Below are 7,500 nucleotides of genomic sequence, written 5' to 3'. Positions count from 1 at the left end.
ATACGCGCGTTCGCCGGCCGGGCGTAAAGTACATTATGATATATAACAACCATCGAGATCGAAGCTCCGTTCGTCAGGAAACGACGGGGATATATACACCCGATTCTGAATCCTCTGTACAGCACACGATCTCGCGAACGAGTAAGGACGGTGGCTAGCCCATGTTTTATATGTGTTTGATTCTACTCTCTCGTCCAATTATTCAAGAAACAGCGCGCGTGCATCTCTCCATCGTTCGGGTGATAGTAAAGATTCGATGGGATTTGCGCGGCCGTCCGCCTCGAGCGGTCTTTCGTCCCAATATCCAGAAGCAGAGTTTGAAAAACTCTAGCGACGGCACGGGTGTCCGACTCACGACATCGAGGTTTCGAAGCCGGCGATCCCCTCCGAACGGATGGCGACCACGCGACGACTGAAAGCATGAAAAATCGACGAAAGGTAGAACACATCTCCGTTCGGGTGATGTTTTTTTTAAAAAAAAAAAACAAAAATTCGATGGTACTCGCAGCCATCGTCCTCGCGCGGTCTTTCGTCCCAACATCCAGAAGCAGAGTTTGAAAAGCTCTAGCGACGGCACGGGTGTCCGACTCACGACAACGAGGATAGACAGCCGGTTCCCTCCGAACGGGTTATGCGACGACGATAAACTCGATGAAACTTTAGTCTCGTTCAGGTAGTGTGTGTGTCTTGTAAATCAAAAATTCGATGGGACTCTCATCCATCGTCCTCGCGCGGTCTTTCGTCCCAACATCCAGAAGCAGAGTTTGAAAAACTCTAGCGACGGCACGGGTGTCCGACTCACGACAACGAGGATAGACAGCCGGTCCCCTCTGAACGGTATATTATATATATGCGATGATAGACGACAAACTGGATGAAACTAAGTCTCGTTCAGGTAGTGTGTACATCAAAAATTCGATGGAACTCGCATCCGTCGTCCTCGCGCGGTCTTTCGTCCCAATATCCAGAAGCAGAGTTTGAAAAACTCTAGCGACGGCACGGGTGTCCGACTCACGACAACGAGGAAAGACAGCCGGTCCCCTCTGAACGGTATATTATATGAAACTTTAAGTCTCGTTCAGGTAGTGTGTACATCAAAAATTCGATGGAACTCGAATCCGTCGTCCTCGCGCGGTCTTTCGTCCCAATATCCAGAAGCAGAGTTTGAAAAACTCTAGCGACGGCACGGGTGTCCGACTCACGACAACGAGGATAGACAGCCGGTCCCCTCTGAACGGTATATAATATACATTATGCGACGGTAGACGATCAACTAGACGAAACTTTAGTCTCGTTCAGGTGGTGTAAAAAAATTCGATGGGATACGCACGCACGGCTGTCGTCGTCCTCGAGCGGTCTTTCGTCCCAATATCCAGAAGCAGAGTTTGAAAAACTCTAGCGACGGCACGGGTGTCCGACTCACGACATCGAGGCTTCGAAGCCGGCGGCATTCCCCTCTGAACGAACTTCGGCTACACTAGTTACGAATCGTTGCTACACATCGTCTTCATCGTCGTCGTCGTCGACATCGACATCGACATCGACATCGACATCGTATCATCATCATCATCGGTCATCGTCGCATAGCGGGCCAACATCCACGCGATGCGTCTTCGTTCTAGGTTACCCGATCCACGAGTATGTTACACGTGGTTTCGTTATTTCGAACGAAACGACACACGAAGAGCACACGCCCTGTGGGTAGGAAGCACGTTTCGAGAACGACGAGAGTTTCGATGAAAGAGACGAGAGAAGTCGACGCAGAAGGTATCCATGGATCTTCGAAGAGAACCTTCGAAGATGTATATCGGTATCCTTTCGCTCTGCGCGACTCGCTACAAGTTCTTTCGCTCTCGTCGACTCGTTCTAGACGCTTCGTTCGATCCCAAAGAGGAGTCTTCGATATGTCCCGTTGCTAGGAGGAGAACAAACGCAACACAGACCACGAAACATAGAAGAGAATAGGCGAGCATGATCTCTCCGACACGAGGCACTTTAGAGATTTTCTTATTAGTTTGCATGGACTTTTATATTCGTTCGTACGGTTTCCACGATGCAAATACGAAATACGAGATCGTGACGGCGGGTCTTTCTGTGTACGGCCTCTCGCAGGCGCCACGACTGCATTTCTCTTTACACGTGGTTTCCATCGTAATTTTTTTCGTTTGATATCGAGCCTTAACTTTTGTTGGCTCTTTCGAAGCTAGAGTTCCCTTTTATTAGAATTTCATATATATATATGTTTTATTCGGAGACGGCGGGTCTTTCTGTTTACGACCTCACGCAGGCGCCTCGAATAAGTTTCATTCGCATTTCGTTTTTATACTTATACATATCTCTTCATCCCGATGATCGAGAGAGAGTGCCACCTTCTCTTCGTATAATTCCGTAGCTGGAGGGTCGTCTCCTCCTTAAGAATATTACTATTCGTGCCAACGGAGGTTGCCAAGCTCCCTGGCGTTTTCGTTTGTTAAAGTATATAGCTTGTTAATACGTCGTATATACTTTCGTCGATACAGGAGGAGTACAGCTCCTTACCGACCATTGATATATATTTCATAGTTTTTATATGTGTTCAAGTCAAATTCTTTTGGTATCGTATCGTTAATGATCCTTCCGCAGGTTCACCTACGGAAACCTTGTTACGACTTTTACTTCCTCTAAATGATCAAGTTTGGTCATCTTCCCGGTAACATCGGCAATGCTTATCACATTGGCCGCGCACCAGTCCGAAGACCTCACTAAATCATTCAATCGGTAGTAGCGACGGGCGGTGTGTACAAAGGGCAGGGACGTAATCAACGCGAGCTTATGACTCGCGCTTACTGGGAATTCCTCGTTCATGGGGAATAATTGCAAGCCCCAATCCCTAGCACGAAGGAGGTTCAGCGGGTTACCCGGGCCTTTCGGCCAGGGAAAACACGCTGATTCCTTCAGTGTAGCGCGCGTGCGGCCCAGAACATCTAAGGGCATCACAGACCTGTTATTGCTCAATCTCGTGCGGCTAGAAGCCGCCTGTTCCTCTAAGAAGATTTGTTTGTACGTTGGTAGTAAAAACCCACCGACCGAAGCCGGGGGCCTTCGAGATACCATAAGTTACGTCTATTTAGCAGGCTAGAGTCTCGTTCGTTATCGGAATTAACCAGACAAATCGCTCCACCAACTAAGAACGGCCATGCACCACCACCCACCGAATCAAGAAAGAGCTATCAATCTGTCAATCCTTCCGGTGTCCGGGCCTGGTGAGGTTTCCCGTGTTGAGTCAAATTAAGCCGCAGGCTCCACTCCTGGTGGTGCCCTTCCGTCAATTCCTTTAAGTTTCAGCTTTGCAACCATACTTCCCCCGGAACCCAAAAGCTTTGGTTTCCCGGAAGCTGCCCGCCGAGTCATCGGAGGAACTTCGGCGGATCGCTGGCTGGCATCGTTTATGGTTAGAACTAGGGCGGTATCTGATCGCCTTCGAACCTCTAACTTTCGTTCTTGATTAATGAAAACATTTTTGGCAAATGCTTTCGCTTCTGTCCGTCTTGCGACGATCCAAGAATTTCACCTCTAACGTCGCAATACGAATGCCCCCATCTGTCCCTATTAATCATTACCTCGGGGCTCCGAAAACCAACAAAATAGAACCGAGGTCCTATTCCATTATTCCATGCACACAGTATTCAGGCGAAGGTAGCCTGCTTTAAGCACTCTAATTTGTTCAAAGTAAACGTATCGGCCCACCTCGACACTCAGTGAAGAGCACCGCGATGGGATATTAGTTGGACCGCCCGCGAGGAGCTAAGCCCACCGATAGGACGTACCACATAATGCCAGTTAAACACCGCGAGCGGTGAACCGACACTGTGACACACAGATTCAACTACGAGCTTTTTAACCGCAACAACTTTAATATACGCTATTGGAGCTGGAATTACCGCGGCTGCTGGCACCAGACTTGCCCTCCAATTGGTCCTCGTTAAAGGATTTAAAGTGTACTCATTCCGATTACGGGGCCTCGGATGAGTCCCGTATCGTTATTTTTCGTCACTACCTCCCCGTGCCGGGAGTGGGTAATTTGCGCGCCTGCTGCCTTCCTTGGATGTGGTAGCTGTTTCTCAGGCTCCCTCTCCGGAATCGAACCCTGATTCCCCGTTACCCGTTACAACCATGGTAGGCGCAGAACCTACCATCGACAGTTGATAAGGCAGACATTTGAAAGATGCGTCGCCGGTGCTAGACGACCATGCGATCAGCACAAAGTTATTCAGAGTCACCAAAACAAACGATGGACGGACAGACGAGCCATCCGCCACCGATTGGTTTTGATCTAATAAAAGCATTCCTACCATCTCTGGTCGGAATCTGTTTGCATGTATTAGCTCTAGAATTACCACAGTTATCCAAGTAAATGTAGGTATGATCTAAGAAACCATAACTGATTTAATGAGCCATTCGCGGTTTCACCTTAATGCGGCATGTACTGAGACATGCATGGCTTAATCTTTGAGACAAGCATATGACTACTGGCAGGATCAACCAGGGATCTTATTCGTATAACAATTCTTATAAATTTCGTTTAAGTTCTCTTCGTGTCGTAGGTGGGACGTAAGCACCGTACGACGAGACTTTTCGTTCTTAAGATAGATATATTATAAAATATATCTCTTAGCGACGTTCGAGATACACCCATAGTTCAGTAATAATCTTCGAACGCCGCTCGCAGCCACTTTGTAATTCTCAACTTCTCCTCTCTCTCTCTCATAGTATTATATAAAATGTTTAAGAATCATACTTCTAAAGGAACATTCTATAATGCTGTCTTCGTGTAAAAAGACTTATATCTCTCCTCCTCTCTCAACTCTTAGAATATCTTAGCGGTAAAGCACGTATACACACCTCACGCTGAACGAACAAGCGCGTATCCCAGTGCGTCGCGCTGGACATACCGTAAGAATATTCTTCCTTTTCGGTAGAACATTCTCGGTAGAAGACATACTACGCAAAGATAGTACGCTCTACCGGCCCGTCGAATACTTCTGCGAAAGCAGAAGTTGTTATAGAAAGCAGACGGTTATAATCCCTTGAGTGAATCGATACTCAGTTAGTACAAGCACACACGCATCTAACAACTTTTGTTAGAATACGTACACACAGGTCACCAGCTTCCCGACTCAGGGGAACCTTGCCACGATATTTGGTCATTACGTCCAGGACAGCGACCCGCGGCGCAGCAGTGTAGAGAAAAAACCAGTACGAGAACGGAGGAACAGTCGAGAAATAGCGTAAAATACACTAAGACTCGAGGAGCGGTGACTGAATTCTCAACCGAGGCCGTAGAATAGCCACGCGCTCAACGCTGCTCCGACCGAACCGTCCGGCTCGACGTCTCTCTTATAGATACGAAAGCGCCAGCCGGAAGGCCGGCGCCGGCCGGGCTAGCGGCCGCGCGCTTACGGTGCAAAACCTCCGTAGCAACGTACCGCTCGGAAGGGACGCTGGAACTTAGTCTCGCGAACGCTCGATCACTACTATACAAAGCCAATATCCAACCATCGAAATACATTACCAGACGCTTTATTAACATAATAGAAATGCATTTTTACCAAAAAATTAATTTTTTTTTTCACCGAAAAATTGCATCAGTAAACATACTCTTTTATCGAATACGGAAAACAAACAAGTTTATAAACAATTACAATACGTTAAAATAAGTAGAAATATGCAAAAAAATATATACCTTGTAACGTTAATTAACGAAAAAATTAGAAAAATATCCCAGTCGTGTCAGTTCGGCGAACGCTAATTTTTTGAAAAAATCGATCAAAATGTTTAATCCTGACGTATTTAATAGAGATATAACGATTCCCGTAAAAAAATTTATACCTTGTAACGCTCTTAACCGAGTAAACTCGAAAAAACTTTTTCGCACTCGGAATTTTTCCAAGTCCCAACGTACCGGCTCGGAATTTTTCTATGTTCCAACGACCGGTCGTGTCGGTCCGAACGTTTTTATATCCGTCTGCCGACGATATAAACGCTTAATCCCGACGTATTTTATCGAGTTATAACGATTTATGTAAAAATATTCGTACCTCGTAACGCTTTTTAACGAATTAACTCGAAAAGAGTGTTCGGTCCGAAAATTTTCCAAGTTCGAACGACCGGCCGCATAGGTCCGTTTTTAAAAATCGTTCTCGGACGGAAATAAACCATTAATCCCGACGTATTTTGTCGTGTTACGTCGATTTATGCAAAAAAATTCATACCTTGTAACGCTCTTAACCGAGTAAACTCGAAAAAACTTTTTCGCACTCGGAATTTTTCCAAGTCCCAACGTACCGGCTCGGAATTTTTCTATGTTCCAACGACCGGTCGTGTCGGTCCGAACGTTTTTATATCCGTCTGCCGACGATATAAACGCTTAATCCCGACGTATTTTATCGAGTTATAACGATTTATGTAAAAACATCCGTACCTCGTAACGCTTTTTAACGAATTAACTCGAAAAGAGTGTTCGGTCCGAAAATTTTCCAAGTTCGAACGACCGGCCGCATAGGTCCGTTTTTAAAAATCGTTCTCGGACGGAAATAAACCATTAATCCCGACGTATTTTGTCGTGTTACGTCGATTTATGCAAAAAAATTCATACCTTGTAACGCTCTTAACCGAGTAAACTCGAAAAAACTTTTTCGCCCTCGGCATTTTTCTAAGTCCCAACGTACCGGCTCGGAATTTTTCTATGTTCCAACGACCGGTCGTGTCGGTCCGAACGTTTTTATATCCGTCTGCCGACGATATAAACGCTTAATCCCGACGTATTTTATCGAGTTATAACGATTTATGTAAAAACATCCGTACCTCGTAACACTTTTTAACGAGTTATTTCGAGGGGAACTTTCGGCCTTTTCGTAACGGAGCGAAAAAATTCAAAGTTCCAACGTCCCAGTCATGTTGGTCCGGCGGATGAAATTTTAAAAAAAAATAAAGTGAAATCGTAACGTTCGACTAGATTTCGTCGAAACATAACGATTTCACTGATAATTTCGATACCTTATAACGCTTTTTCTCGAGTTATTTCGAGTTGAACTTTCGGTACTTTCGTGGCGGTGCGAAAAAATTCTAAGTTCCAACGTCCCGGTCATGTTGGTCCGGTGGATGAAATTTTTTAAAAAAATAAAGTGAAATCGTAACGTTCGACTAGATTTCGTCGAAACATAACGATTTCGCTGATAATTTCGATACCTTATAACGCTTTTTCTCGAGTTATTTCGAGTTGAACTTTCGGTACTTTCGTGGCGGTGCGAAAAAATTCTAAGTTCCAACGTCCCGGTCATGTTGGTCCGGTGGATGAAATTTTTTAAAAAAATAAAGTGAAATCGTAACGTTCGACTAGATTTCGTCGAAACATAACGATTTCACTGATAATTTCGATACCTTATAACGCTTTTTCTCGAGTTATTTCGAGTTGAACTTTCGGTACTTTCGTGGCGGTGCGAAAAAATTCTAAGTTCCAAC

General features: G+C 45.4%; 1 non-coding gene across 1 annotated transcript; it reads right to left on the bottom strand.

The window, feature by feature from the left end:
• Positions 1-2,605: 2,605 nt before the first annotated feature.
• LOC117165485 (small subunit ribosomal RNA) lies at positions 2,606-4,528 on the bottom strand. Its single transcript, XR_004465953.2, has one exon. It is a non-coding gene; the product is annotated as a small subunit ribosomal RNA (ribosomal RNA).
• Positions 4,529-7,500: the final 2,972 nt, after the last annotated feature.

The sequence above is a fragment of the Bombus vancouverensis genome, chromosome 16 (assembly GCF_051014615.1).
Source record: "Bombus vancouverensis nearcticus chromosome 16, iyBomVanc1_principal, whole genome shotgun sequence".
Taxonomy (NCBI): Eukaryota; Metazoa; Arthropoda; class Insecta; order Hymenoptera; family Apidae; genus Bombus; species Bombus vancouverensis.
This window is presented reverse-complemented; position numbering and strand designations above follow the sequence as displayed.